Here is a 16,238-nt window from a genome sequence, read left to right as displayed (position 1 = left end):
ATTTGTGATTTGAATACGATGGTGTTGTGAAGGAAGAATTATTTTCAGCTTCATTGCCCAACATAACTCCAAATTGTATAAATCTATGAAGGATTATGTACTCAACAAATGTGATTTGGAGTTTAAATTTTGTGTAACAGTATATTCTGTTGGTGCAGCTGCAATGACTGGAATATATTCTGGACAGTTACCCAGATTAGGATTTTATTCCAGAGTGTAAATCAATGCACTGCTTCCTTCATGGAGAAACTCTTGCCATGATTTAAAAAGAAAAAAGTCACCTGTCTAAATAGTATGCTTAGTCACACGGTGTAATTGTGGATTACTTAAAGGTTAATGCAATATACCAGAGAATATGCGCCCTAGTGTGACGATATCATATACTGCTGTTACTACATGCTGAGGTTCCATGGTTATCAAGAAGAAACGTTCTGTCAAAACGAATGATGAAATGAACTCTTAGTGTTTCTACAAGACAAAAAAAAATTGGCCCCAAGGTTTTAAAGATGTAAATTGGACAGCCAGACTTATTTGTCTTATATATTTGCTATTTTAATGATCTTCATACTTCCAGGTAAGGAAGATATACAAATGTTTCTCAACGGCCAATAAAATCAAAGCAAAAAGAGAAGTTAATAGCATGAAATACCAGAGTTTCTACAGATATTTATGACATGTTCCATAATATAACAATAATTTTCAATGAAAATTATTGCACATTTGTTAAAAGATAATCACTACACACCTTATCAATTTGATAGAACATTTTCAATCAAACAAAAAAATCCCAACAAAAGAAGATTCACATATTGGAAATTTATGAATCCAGAATCCATTTCTTTAATTGAGAGGTAATTTAAATTTCACTGTAAGTCTATAAAATAAATTGTTGGAATTTACTGCTAATAAAAGATTGAAAAATTCTGAAAATAAAAAATCACTTGCTTCATCTTGGGAAAAAGTTAGACATGAATATCATCAGCTTGTTGAAATTACTTTTAAATCTCTCCTCCAATTCTCATCTACATACATCGGTGAGTCTGGTTTCTCTACTCTGAATGTTGTTAAAACAAAACATAGGAACAGTTTAGATATACATTCCATATCTCTTGTGAGTAGCACTACTGTCAACCCAACCACGGTTAGATAAATAGCAAGAAGCAAATTTATTTGTCATATTAAACTTTTTATTGATATATAGTGTTTAGAGTATGCACACAGACATTTAATAAATGGGAATTGCAATTTCACTCAACTCTGTGTGTAATTAGTACTGTGAAATGACAACAAAGTTATGACTGTAATAGCAGCTCTATATTAATAGGGCTAGAAGATAATTTCAAGTAACAACATTTACAGTTTTTCTAATTCTTTTCTTTTTCCTTATGCATGACCGTTCTAATATTTATTGAAATGTAATTTGTTATGCTCAACGTAAGAATTTTAAGCTTGCATTTTATATCTTTTTAATTTCATTTTTCCAGTAATTCATTTTTATTGTCCTTGACGAAAGCATTCACAAATTATTAGAAAGAAAAAAGTCCTCTCAATAGGTATTTCAAAAGCATAAGGTCTTTAATGCATTTAATTTGATATAAATAGCCAAATATAGTATGTCCAGTTATTGTATTCATTTAAATTGTGTTCTCATGATAAGTGACTTTAAATAAGAATTAGTGAATAATATAGAATGCAAAATTCGTTTTTATTAAATTTGCTGGGGTGACAAGGGTTGGTGGAATTATATAAGTTTCAAGTGTACATTTCTACAATACATCATATATGTGTATATATGTATATATGTACATATATACATATATACATAAATACATACACACACACACCGTGTTTCCCCGAAAATAAGACCTAACCAGATAATCAGCTCTAATGCGTTTTTCGGAGCAAAAATTAATATAAGACCCGGTCTTATTTTACTATGAGACTGGGTATAATATAATATAATATAATATAATAAATATAATATAATATAATATTGGGCATTACATTAATTTTTGCTCCAAAAGACGCATTAGAGCTGATTGTCCGGCTAGGTCTTATTTTTGGGAAACATGATATATATATATGCATATCTCTAGTGTACAGGTTAACAAACTACAGCCGGCTACCTGTTTCTCTAAAGTTTGACTGGAATACAATCACATTTATTTGTTTACCAATAGTCTACGGCCACTTTCACTCTACAGCAGCAAAGCTGAGTAACTATGGCAGGGACCTTATGGCCCTCAAAGCCTAAAATATTTACTATCTAGTGCTCTGCAAAACATGTTTGCCAACCTTTACTCTAGATGGCTGAATGTAACACTAGAAAGTCCTCTCTATTTTCCTCCCCCAGTTATTAACAAAGATACCACTGAACCTCAGGACTCTCAAGATGATTAAACATTCCTACCTGCAGACAGAGGGCTAGAAGAACTAAGTTTAGACACTATTTAGGTACTCACTGATAGGGAATTAGAGGCATATAAATCGCTTTACATGGTCACTGTCTCTTGGTATCAGAATTCTAACTTGTGTGTCTAATTTTGATTTAAAAGAATCAAAATCTGCTCCAGATAGGGGAAGAAGCACGAAATCTGGAAGACCAAAAGAAGCTTCAAGCCAGACACACAACAAGAGTTCCAATTACAGATGCCTGTGCACACGCAGGCATGAAACAGAGAAAAAAAGGATCTTCTCTGGTTATAAGTTTTATCTAACTGCACTTTCAACATTTTCAAAAAATGTTGAAAAAAATCTATATATCCTATATAGATTTCAAGAAACAACAATGAAAATAGAAAAGATCATTTTAGTTTGATGTGCTTTGGATTTTATTTGCTACCTAGAATTCATCTTAAATAACATGTTAAATCTATAATGGTTATATAATTCAATGTCCATGGTTCAATTATTTTAAAATAATAAAATTATTTTGGAAAAAACTTATACACAAACTAGGTCATTATATTCTTTTATGGGCTGAAAATGTAAAGTGTATAAAATGGAAGGATATCCTGTTATTCTAAGAACAATGCCTCACTATTACACACCTCTCGAATAATTTCCTATTATGATTTTTTTGAATTTCATTATAATATACATCATATATAATGAATACAAATTCTTAAAAGTTGATGAAAAGTTGAGATTTGTTTTTAAACTTTAAACTTTATAACAATAAATAGTGCCCAGAATATTTTGAGTAGTGATATCAAAGAGTCAATATATCAACAAGTATTTGATTCTTCCTTTCAAGAAGTTATGAGCCACAAGGAATTATGATATATAATCCTTGGCTACAAACAGTTCATAACCTTGTTGAGGTCTTATTCTAATGTCTAATGGTATGGAAGAATTTGTCTTCAAAACTTGTAACAGCAATCATATTCTAAAGTATTGCAAACTAGGTAGAAATGCTACAATTATATAAGCCACAAAATACTTTTAAAAATTGGCGAAAATTGTAAAGAAATAAATAAATTAATTAAATGCTAAAAAAAAAAAAAAAAAAAAAAATTGGCGAAAAGGACTATTAAGTACCTTTTTAAAAAAAAGTACAAACCAAAAAGAAAGCAAATCTAATTTTGAGCATTAACAATGAGAATGCTTAGTAACAGACTTAAACATAGTGGGTTCAGTCCAAAACGAAAACAAAGCACATAAACAGAGGAGGGAAAGTGAAAACATCAACTCTGAAAGAAAAAGAAAGAGAAGAAAACAGATCTTTCAAAAACAAAGTATACTTGAGGTATTTAGAGGGAAGTGTCCTGATGTCTGCAATTTATTTTGAAATGCACCAAAAATAAAATAGATAAACGAATGGTAGAATGATCAGTAGATGGGCAGATATGTGATAAAGCAAGTATACCAAATGGTAATGGTAGAATGTATCATGCACGTTAACTGTCATTCTTTCGACTTTGCTGTATGTTTGGATGTGCTTATAATAGGGAACAAATAGCATATTAACATTTTGAAACATCCTTTCAGTATGACATCAGTTGAAGAATTTAGTGAGTACACTATACTTGGCTACAAAAAAAGAATTCAGAATGTGCCCAATTTTATTCAAAAAAACGGATTAAATGATTTGAATTACAAACACAGAAATACAGAGAACTAGTTAACAGTACACAAAGAATAACAGAAAATTAAACAGAAGAAGATGGGGGGGCAGGGGGAACCTCATTAATTCTGCACTAATCAGTTTTAAGGAGTCAGAGAAAATATTTTAAAAAGCAGGGGAAGTACTTAAATAACTGGCATCCAGGCTTTTAGAATCCTCAGAATTCCAGAACTGTTCCAAGCCTAAAAGTCAATGTTCTCTAAAAAAAAAAAAAAAATCTTTGGTAGCAAAGAAGTGGTTGCTCTCTCCCTGAAACCTGGGACATAAATTGAAAATCCCAGATTAAAAACCTGTTCTAAAACACTCAGTTTCTCTGGCTCTTGTTTACAGTATAGTTCTAATTTCACTGAATTATAATTGGATTTTTAGTATGCGTGCGCGCGCGCACACACACACACACACACATCTGTTCATCTTAGAATCTCCATCCATTTATTCTGGTATGAAGTGTCTATCCATGAGAAAGCATAACTCTAATAAGAGAAAACAAATAACCCTACATGGTATTATTATTATTAGTAGTAGTATTATTATACATATTATTATTATTATCTATTTTAGGATTAGTAAACTGAAGCACAGTGTTAAGTAAGCTGCCCAAGGTTACACAGTGAAGTGGCAGAGCTGGGATTCAAACCATATTCTTAACCATCAGGCAATATTCTTATCTTCCAGAGATTCATTTTTAGCAAATAGCCAAGATTTCTAAACCACAAAATTCAAAAATGAGCCTCAGTGTTAAAGAACTGAGCCAACCAAGACAAAGTAGGCCTGAGTGTTTACAAATTGCTGGACCTTATTCCAAGAGCCATTCATATTGAACGGCTTATATCCAAAGCCTTCCCTGATCACTCATTACTAGTATGGATTATTTCTCTTTGCTTATAATCTTGCTGCATATAACTGTGATTTGGAAACTACTTCATTTCGCCTTATACTATACTCATTTACACATTTATTTATCCTACTTGATTATAAACCCTTTGAGGATAAGAATCAAGGTTTATTTACCTTTGCATCTACCTTGAAAAATTGATTTAAGAAACCACTTGCTTATATTATTTAACAATTCATTGAGTTCCAATGTTTAAGTCACTAAAAAATTATCTGAACTAATAACTGTTCATTAAAATAAGTTAATAACATTAATAACAATTAATTAAAAATGAATTGTTCTTTGAATCAATGCTGTTTGGTTTACATTTATTAGTGTAAGAATAGAATTCTGCGAAATGATATATATAGGTATATATACATAAAATGCTTTAAAAATTGAAGAAAATGTCATTAAATGAATACAACGGTTTAATCCTACTACAAGAAACATAGTTTTTACAAACTATTTAAATGAAAACTTCATTAAATGATGAATTTCTGAGAATATAAAGAAGTTATTTACACTACATGAGCTACTTGTGGCTCTCAATTATTGGTAAAAAGACACGTTTTGATTTCCTTCTAGCAATGTCACTTTCTCAGCTTAAGAATAACATTTAGAGAATCCTACTCTGAATTGTAATTTCCAACACAGCAGACATGAAACGACTATTCTTCATTTCATGCACCAAATGTCATTTAAGCATTTATGAAGTGCCAGATATTGTACTAAGTGCTAGAAATAAATCATGAAGGAAATATAATCTTCTAGTGAAGGATTTTATAGGTGAGGAAGTAAGGTATGGATGCTATCATGGAATGTTTCCTGGATAGTGTTATGGTTTCCTCTTTTAAAGTAAAAGCATTAGATTACCTCCTCCCTTCTCAAAAAGGCATGAAGCCAGCCAACTTAGAGAATTAGAAAGGGCAGCTTAGGCTCCAGTAATTTTGGCTTATAAAATAAAATTTCTGTTCATTATTTTTTCCCAGGTGTCTTAAAGGGTTAGATGGAGTTTTATTCAATTTGGAAGTTATGTTTGGGACCAGCTGATTTAAGATACAGGCTATGTGACTTATCTAAATTCACTTTGGCAGGTTGTAGGGAGTGCATCAAAGTGATAGGCAGTCCCACTACAGAACAACTGATTCTCAGATTCAAGAAACAAGAGACCTATGTGATTATGGATTGTAAATGACCTAACATACATATTAACAGAAAAAAAGTGATTTCACGTATAAACCCCAAATTCACCTGAACTCATGATTTATAGTGCAGAAGCTTCTCTCACCTGGACAGCACTATGAAGCAGTGATCTAATGAGGAGCATTAATTTAATTTTATGCATTTATTTAATGATGGATAATGATTGTCCTAGGCAAACCCAGGTGAGCTAGCTTCATTTGTTTATGGGTCTATTTCTCCATTAAATTAAGACTTATTCAAATACAGTAACCATGTCCTTTTTACTTTAAAGAACAATGTAATTTAACATAGCAACTAAATTCCATCACAAAGTATCCAATACAATATTTTTCCTTTTAACAAATACAAATGTATAAAATGAACTCATTTTGCAGGCTGCTTCTCTTCTTTCAGATTATGTATCCTAGAATACATGCCCTCCTTTATAATTTTAAAGCTTAAATTATGTGTATTATCAAATAAATTATCTACTCATATATATTTTTATTTACGTTTTTAAACTTTTTCATAACACATTTACAAATAATTTTTATCTTTCCTAATTAAAAAGTTACTTTTCATTACCAATATTTCTATCTGAAAAATATTTCTATCTGAAAAGGAAATAATCTAATTTTTATTAATGATAACCTCACCACCTAACAGTGCTTGTCATGTGTTAGGTCCTCAGTGTTAGCTGAACTACACTGTTAATAAACATTATTCAGATAGGAGGTTGGATGGAGAAGCTGCAAACTTATGCTTTTGATCCCTGCAGTGTTTCAATATTTATTCTGAAATGTTGTAAATCCCCCAAAACATCTATAATCAGACATAAGCAGAAGCCATTATGCTCAGGACTAGGTCATCTCCTTCCACTAAAGAATGATGATAGGTTTGATTTTATCTATGACCAGCCATCATAACTGGGATATAAATGATGCCCCACCAATTACACTTGTCTTTACTGGCAGTCACTCGATTTTCTGGGCTCTCTTAAATGACAAAGTATCCACTGGCCATTTCCAAATGGTCTACTTAAAGCTATTAATAAACAAGAATAAATATTCTAATCATTCTGATTCTCTAGATATAATTCTAAAGTTCCGGGAATTTCCATGAGATTTTCTGGTACTTCCTGGTGTCCGCTATTCAACAATCCCAGAGGAACAGAATGATACAATTTGGATCTAGATTCTGGCCTCTGGCTAAAAACAAGAAATGAAAATAAATACTGAAATTATATAGAACAGCTTTTAGAAAAGTTTGGCAAACTTAAGGGGACATCATTTTTTTCTGTCAAGATTATTTAAAAGTAAATTGTGAATTAAAGAATAAAATCTATAAATAACAGAAACTTACCTCTGTAAGTGCACAAAGAGAGTGATAGAAGATAGAAAACAGAGGCTATAAAACATTGATGAAAGCAACGGAAGATACAAATAAATGTAAAGATATCCTATATTCATGGATTGGAAGAAACATTGTTAAAATGTCCATACTACACAAAGTAATCTACAGATTCAATGCAATCCCTACCAAAATTTCAATGGCATTTTTCACAGAAAAAAAAAATTCTAAAATTCGCAAAGAACCACAAAAGATCTCAAAAAGCCAAAGCAATCTTGAGCTGGAGGCATCACACTCCATGATTTCATGGGGTGTTTTCCTGGGCTGCCTCAGGTATGACCACATTCTCAGAGGTCAGGCTGGGCTCCCCAGGAATGTGTTGATGGCAGTAACTCTAAAGGTGTAGTGGACATAGGGCAACAGCTTGAGGGTGGCAGAGGTCTGGTTTCTGGGCACCTCTCCCATACTGTACCATTTCTCAAGTGCCACTTCCTTGTCTTCAAATTCAATGTCATACTTCTCAATGGGGGCGTTGTGGTCATCAGTGGGGTTCCAAGGGAGACGCACCTGGCTCTGTTTCAGCAGGTAGTGACTGGACAGTTCCAGATGAGGCACCGGTCTAGGGCTCCCCACCACAAGGATCTCTGCCCTGCTTTCTACCACATCTAGCTTGGTGCTGGCCATACGGCTATAATTGCCCTGGTCACTGCAGTCCAGGCTATCGATGACCAGGCACCCATCCTCCATGAAGTACTTGTCACTGTCCCCAAGCTCCTGGAGGTGTTGACCATCCCTGTGCCAGGTGATGCTATGCTGCAAGGAGGGGTCAAAGGAGTGTGAATGGCACTCTCGAGTGTTTCTTCTTGACTGCGTTCTTGATTGTGTGATCTGAGTGGCATCTCTGACCCGCAGGTTCATCACAATGCTTACACTCTTTTGGTCACTGGCAGCCTGGCAGAAATAGTGCCCAGAGTCAATGGCCTGGAGGTGTTGGAGGCCCAGGGTCCCGCTGGTGCAGGGGAAGAAGCATTCATCCTGCAGCACCATCTTTCCTTCCTTGTCTAGCCACTGGACGCTGGGCACAGGGGCTCCTCAACAGCCACATGGGTCTTGTCTGGGGTCAGGATGGTGGCCAACAGCTGGATGACACAGATGGAGGCTTTGGCCAGCAGAACCCATGCGGGCTGTGGGCCTCACACTCAGTCAGTATCGTGTCGCTGGACTGCACATTGCTCAGGATCAGGGCTCCACACTGGATCCGGAGCTTCTGGTCCTTGGCCAGCTCCTCCATGGGGAGGGAGCCTGCTGCTTCTGCAATGACCTCAGGCTGGGGCCTGTCCTGCACTGGGCAGTCCAGGTAGAATCTCCCGGCCTGTCCCAACGGCTCTGGGGCTTGTGCAGCCAGCACGGGGCAGCCTCCACACTGACACAGTAGGCATGCCACTCCCTGCCCAGCGAGTCCTCAGCCAGACAGTGGTGTTTGCCATTGTCCTCCTTGCCCACATCCAGCAGGTGCAGGGTCTTGCTGTGGTTCTGGGAGGTGACTTGGTTGGCTGGCATGGAACCACTTGGGTGAAGCCACTTGATGGTGGGTGTGGGGAAGCCCTCAGCGATGTACTCCAGGTCCCACGGCTGCCCCTGCAAGGCCCCCGGGCGGCTGCTGGCATCGGAGGGGAAGCACAAGCACAGCTTCCTGCCGATCATGCTGTTGACGGCCTCCACCCAGAAGTCAATGGGTTCCTGTTGAATGATGGTCCGAGCGCCAGGGAAGTGGGCATGGCAGAGGTAGTCTGAGTGGTTGTCCGAGGGGAGTATGTTGGCAAAGTCGAGGCTGTCATCCTGGCCCACTGTCAGCCTCTCATCCTGTTTGAGATGCAAGATCGCGCTGTTCATCTGGTAGATCCGGCGCGGCTCGGTGCTGAGTGTGGAGGGCGGCGAGGCAGGATCAGACTCCCCTCCTCTACCTTTTACTGTACCCTTTGGCTGCTTGAGGCACCCTCGGCCAGAAACTGGATCTTCTGGGCCATGGCGGTGCCCAGCTTATTGCTGGCAAAGCAGCGATCGGTGCCCTGGAGCCTCTGAGCAAAGGTGCAGTTATTGCTGGTGATGGTGAAGGAGCCACACTCAGGTGCTCTTTGGGTTTGAAGTGGACACCATCGTGAGTCCAACAGAACTACACTTCGGGTTTGCCACTGGCTTCGCACTTGAAGCTGAAGTCATCTGTGGGGAAGACAACCAGGCACCGTGGCTCCATCAATTCCTCGGGGAGCTGGATGAGCAGGCAGGGACTGCATAGGAGGAAAGGCCACAGGGACCGCAGTGCCACAGCCATCTTCCCGAGGTGCCAGCGGCTCATCTCATACAGCCCGCCGGACTGGCTCAGGCCCTAGCCCGGAGGGAAGAGGGGCTGGTGGGCAGCTAATGGAAGGAGCTGGGGGTGGGGGCACTGTGCTATGGCTGCTGCTCGGGCGGCCCGTCCCGCCGGCCTTGGACTCGCCGCCTGAGTGCAAGTGATGCCCATGCTGCTGCCCACCTGTGAACCTCTGAACCAGCTGTGACCACACCTTGAGCGTTACCTCCTCCTCACCAGAAACCAGACTGTCTGCACTCTTCAGCTTGAAAGGAGCCAATCCACTTCTTTAGCCAGTCTCCTTCACGTGCATGGAGGACCTAAATGAGGTTTTAACTCTTGGACTTGCGTGCTTGCCATAGGAGCACATCCTGGAACTCGTTACCCCAGTCTTACCACTGGATCTAACCAATCGTTTTTGAACTAGACATCACACCATGTTGGACAGCCAATAGGAAAAGTTTCTTTTGTTACAATGTGTGGTTTTTGCCTTTACAAGCGCTTGCTTTCTTTGTCTTCCCCAGACGTGCTTCAGGTTTTCTCCTGAATCTGTGTCTCCCAGATTCAAATCCTCTAAGATACCAAATAAACTTTTTACAGCCTTAGATCTTTATTGGTGGATAGTTTCATTCCACAAGAACTCTAAAATGGCTTATCAGATTATGTATAACACAATAATATAATACAAATATGTACAAAAATAAAAATCACAGAAAATTAAACATAATAATACAAGACCAGATAAAAGTTAAAATGTAGATATACAGGCTACAGTTTCTCAGACTGAATTTCCAAATGTTCAAAGCAAAAAGGGAACGTTATTAGTAATAAGAACTGCATTGTCCCAAGCGGAAAGCATACGGTAAACAAAGATGTTCCCAACCTTCAAATAACGAACGATCTACTAACCATGTGACAGGCAATATCCACAATAATATGCCTACAATAAATTTCATCAGGCTATTTCTTATGAGGCCCTTACATGACATAGTTCCTGTCTGTCCTTCAGCTTCCTCTCATACTACTCCCTGTAGTATCTGGTAACATTCCAGTACTCACCAGTTTATATCCCAACCTCCTGAAAATGAGAACGCACACACACCATTCAGCGTCTTTACATCCCCAGCACCTAGCATCATGCCAGTGATGAGGTAGGTGCTTGATAAATGGTGTTGAATTCTTAAAAGATTAAGATTGAACAAATTACTAAGTGAATGGTTACTCTCTGATGTCTAAGCATTACCTCAGGGAAAGCAGTTCTGCTGAGAGTGAAAATAATATGGTTCCGAAACTCAGAATTCAGTTTGATTCAGAAATAAAATCTAGAACAATTAAATCAGAAGTTGCAAATTGGCACTCTTCAGACATGAAAAGCCTTTCCACATATTTTACTTGTCATACAATACTATTAATAGTGAGGAATATTAAGCAAACCTTTTAAGGAGAAGAATATATTATATAAAGGTCGACCAATTATTTTACTTCACTTCTGGACGACACAGTTCCTTTTACTCTGGATCTGCTCTAACTAGAAAACATCTTTTGTCATACTGATCTCTCTAATCCTTGTTCCTAGTCCTGCACTTCAGAATTACAAGAAATTAGTCAGATTCAATTCACATACATACACACAAAATCTACAATGTAGACTGCTGAAAATCTGCAGTCCCTTTAACCATTTTCCCAAATAGCATGATTTCCAGACCCAGTACCATCCTTTGTCATCTTATTTATGCCCTTCAGTTTGCCAAACCTCTTTCAAAATGTGCCCAGAACTAGGTTATTTGAAGGAAAGGGGGTGTAAGTAACAGGGGTCAGAAGACTCTGAGCAAGTTACTTTACTTGCACATCTGTAAAATGAGAATAATAGTTATTACCCCAAACGGTTACTGGAAAAACATAAACGAGTTAATGCTGGTAAAGTGCTTAGAACAGTGCTCGACACAAAACATCTCATATATGTTGTTTAATCTATAACTCAGAGAAAGTTAAGAGTCCATAACATAAACTGAAACTTATATACAGAGGATGAGACGGGAAGAATTTTTTTTAAAAACATCATGGTTTTTGATCAATGGTTAGAGCAGGGACCCAAATTCAACTAGTAGGACCAGGCAAAGAACAAATGAGTGAAGACATGTACAGACCAGTATGTCCTGTGTAAAAGGAAAGGAGTAAAAGACACATTAACATATAAAAATGTTCAAAACCACAGCTCTAGGGCAGCCGGGTGGCTCAGTTGGTTAGAGCGCGGGCTCTCAACAACAGAGTTGCCGGTTCAATTCCCACCTGGGCCAGTGAGCTACACCCTCCACAACTAGATTGAAGACAACGAGCTATCATTGAGCCGCAGGAGAGGCGGCCGAATGGCTCAGTTGGTTGGAGTGCAAGCTCTCAACAACAAGGTTGCCAGTTCAAATCCGGGATGGACAGTGACTGGGTTTGGAGCTGAGCTACACCCTCCACAACTAGACTGAAGGAGCTGATGGGCCCTGGAGAAACACACTGTTCCCCAATATTCCCCAATTAAAAAATAAAAATAAAATAAAAAACACACCTCAGCTCTAGTTTGAATTCTCCCCCTCTATATACCCCGTTTTATCCTGGCCTAACACTAAATTCATTAATATAAACGATGGATTTGGGGAGGAAAAGAATAGAAGCAGCATAAGCAATAACTTCCACTCATTTAAGATGTATGGTACAGAATAGCCATGAAAAGACAGAACTTACTAGCAAATTTATGTACCCATGAATATGAATATACACTCACATCCAGCATTTCTTCTTTTAATAGTTTTCAAAAAAATTTTAAATCCAACCATATCAAATATTTTGAGAAAAGAATTAGTCTACTTTTCTCCTCAAATGTATTTCTAACCATTATTACAAGATGAAGCACTCAAAAATAAAATAATTTTAAAAAAATAAGTATCAACACGAACACAGAAACTAACCCTCAACTTTCTCTCAAATTAGTTATCCTTATTGTTCTACATGATGAGACGAGCAGAACAGAAAGCTCTGGGTATACAGTCCACCATTTCAAATAATTTTACCAATGCTTCTTTAATAGCAATGGCCAGAAAGCTAACTGCATAGAGCTAAATTAAGTTATATTTTAAACGTCTTTGCTGATGTAATTTACACAACAACAACAAAAAACACACACACAAAAATCTATCACATACACACAACACTAACTTCTTGGGTAGTATGCTCCACTCTTCATAAATTTATTTCTTAGAAGAATAAAAACAGCAAAAACTTTAAGTGCAATCGTGTGATTACCACAGGCTATTTGACAGGGTGTCCGTGTTTGCTCTGTGTTTGTCCTCAGGCGAGGAGCCGCCCTTAAAGTCCACAATCTTTTCCTGCTCTTTCTCTCCAGCCACAGTAACCTTTTGTATCCTTCCTTCACTAGCAGCATTTTGCCAAAGACTACAGGAAGTATATTAATACACAGAACTTGCCTTTAGCAATTTCAGTTTGAGTACTCCAAATGATTTTACCTACACCTCAGTGGTTAGCTAACTGTAGTCAAAAGCCAGACTATATTTCACCCTAATATTTAATGTTGTTTTAGTGACTCTTATATGGCTTCTGTGCTTTCAGAGATTCATTTGTTCTGTTTGTATAAATAGATATGCAACACATCTGTTATTTCTGGAGAATCACAAAGTAAATTTCACAAACTATGCTTAAAAATAAACATTAATACTCTTGTAGGAAACTGAAAGTACCAAGCAACTTGAAAAAATCCAGGGCTTGAATCCCTTCAAGTGTAAATAATGTTATGCAACATTATTTTCTTTCTTCCTTCTAACATTCCCCTAAAAATGTATTACAAGTTTACCCTGCATGTGCTCCAGGTACTATTTGTCAAATTACTGTTATATGATAATCTCACTTGAATTCTTTTCCTGTATAATATTTTTCTGTTGGGCTGGCTCATCTGTATGCTCTTTAAATCTCATAAATAATATTCAACCTTTTTGGTCAATCAATATTTTGTATAGAGAATAACAATATACACCAGTAGTAATAATTCTATAAAGGTCATTTTTTTCCAATTGACTATAATGCCTTATTAGTGGCTTTGAAGAGAAAGTTAATATCTTTAATTGGAAGATAACACACAACCATAGAATATACACCCAATAAGTGCTAAGGATTTTCATCTTTCTTTTATGGGCATTGCTAGAAGTACCTAGAAGATTGCTCAATAAATATTCTCAACACATGAAAACTGGTATATCTTAAGATAGATTTCTAATTTTAAAATAATACTTTCAAAAATAATTAAATGTAGTAAATCTTTCCAGAGCATAGATTCCCATTCATCTTACGGTCTAACTAAGGAAACATCAACATTCACAAGATTGAGCTCCTGACAGAGATGAATCACTAGACAAAAATATTAAAAAGGAACCAAAACATAACCATCATATTTTTAAAGACCATCTTACTCATATAAATTGTGACTCCATTTCTTTTGGAGGTATTTAAATAGTCTTCACTATTTAGATGATGTACCAGCAACAAATAATAGCCAAACCTATGGAACTTCTGAAAAATAAAGCTTATAATACTGTCATTACCAAACATTATTATTAGATAGCTAGAAACAAAGATGTCTGACATACTTTCAATTTAAGAACTAGCAGACTCTCTGAAGGCAATTCCCACATTAATGACAAATGCTCTAATTTCCAGTTGATTTTAAAATGTATATAAATGTTAACAGTTAAGAATATACAGGCTTTTACATTGAAAAATGTGTTTATATATAAAAAAGTAAAACTAGAAACCTAAATACCCAACAAAATATTAAATGATGATATAATAAATAAAACTAAATATAATTATCCCAAATTGTAATATGCAGTTATTTCAATAGTGATATAGAAGGAAAGTTGTTCATAAAATATTAGTAACTAAAGAAAGGATACACTGAACAAAACAATATGTTTATAAATTTTAAATAAATTCATTCAATATGTTTAAATTGTGTACATGTACCCAGAAGAAATTATAAGGTTATATGATAGAACAGTAATTAATAAAGGCAATTTCTACAAGATGGGGGAAGTAAATTATTTTTTTTCCTTCTATTTGATTTCCAGATTCTTCTACAAAAAAAAAATTTCACTTTTGTTATACCCATATAAAGGAAACTGTGCAGCTCTCTAAAGTCATATCAGGGACTTAAAATACTATGTGTGCTCAAAGTTTGTTCTTCACAAAACTTTATTAAATGTGTGTGTGTGTGTGTTTGTGTGTGTGTAAAACCTTCTTAGGAAATTACTGCATGAAATATTTCAAAAAATAAATAAAACAAAGGAGTAAACTAATTAAGAAGAAAATTGGGACCGAAGAATTGATGAATCCAACACAAGAAAGAAAAGAAAAAAACATATTCAACTAAGAGCTATAAGGCAATTGCAGAGAAAACCCAGATTGAAACAAGAGGCTGCAGGCTCAGAAAGAGGTTTCCAACAAAATGAAGGTTTTGATGAACTTGAAACCTTTCTAGTATTTAAAATATTGGAAAACCTGAGGAAAACTAAAGAAATACTAAATAAACAGAGATGTCCATGATTTAGAAGACTCAATATTATTAAGACGTCCCCAAACCAACCTCAAGATTCAAAGCAATCTCAATCAAAACCCCAACCAGCACGTTGGGGCAATGAATAAACTGATTCCAACGTGTATGTGGAAATATAAAGGATGAAGAATAGTGAAGGCTCTTATACTACCAGATGTCAAGATTTACTATAAAGTTACAGTAGTAATTAAAACAGTGTGATATTGGCAAAAAGATTTCAAAAAATACATTAATGGAATAGAATCAAGTCTAGAAACAGTTACCTAATTGACCACAAAATATCACTGCAATACAGTGGGGTAAGGAGATAGACTTTTCAGTATCAGGAGCTGCCTCCACTCGATATCCATATAGAAAATGAAATCTTGACCCCAATCCCACGCCATACACAAAAGTTTACTTCACACAGGCCATGGAGCTAAATGTGAAAGACTAAACAATAAAAATTCCAGAACATTACATAATATCTTAGGTAGACCTTAGAGTGAATGAATTATTGAATGGGACATAAAAAACACTGACTATAAAAGAAATTAGATTTCATTAAAATTGAGAACTGTTAGGTCAGCTACGGGCATGGTCAAAGCGGCCAGGAGCCAAGTCATACTCCTCTGCCAAGTCAGACCCCTCCTCGCATGACAGAAACTGGGGCGCCTGGTGTTTCCCCAAAGAGGCAGTGGACCTTTGGTGCGATAAACAACTCTGGATGCAGCCGCTGGCACCCGATCTGGGGGGCCTGCCC

General features: G+C 36.5%; 1 protein-coding gene and 1 pseudogene across 3 annotated transcripts in view; both read right to left on the bottom strand.

Moving 5' to 3' along the window:
* FCHSD2 (FCH and double SH3 domains 2) overlaps positions 1-16,238 on the bottom strand; it is a 212,517-nt gene that overhangs the window by 159,786 nt on the left and 36,493 nt on the right. The window lies entirely within an intron of this gene.
* LOC109454021 (neural cell adhesion molecule L1 pseudogene) lies at positions 7,840-10,369 on the bottom strand (annotated as a pseudogene).

This window comes from Rhinolophus sinicus, chromosome 14, assembly GCF_057876585.1.
Source record: "Rhinolophus sinicus isolate RSI-liver-muscle chromosome 14, RSI-T2T, whole genome shotgun sequence".
Taxonomy (NCBI): domain Eukaryota; kingdom Metazoa; phylum Chordata; class Mammalia; order Chiroptera; family Rhinolophidae; genus Rhinolophus; species Rhinolophus sinicus.
Note: the sequence above shows the minus strand (reverse complement) of the source record. Positions and strands in the feature narration are given on the sequence as shown.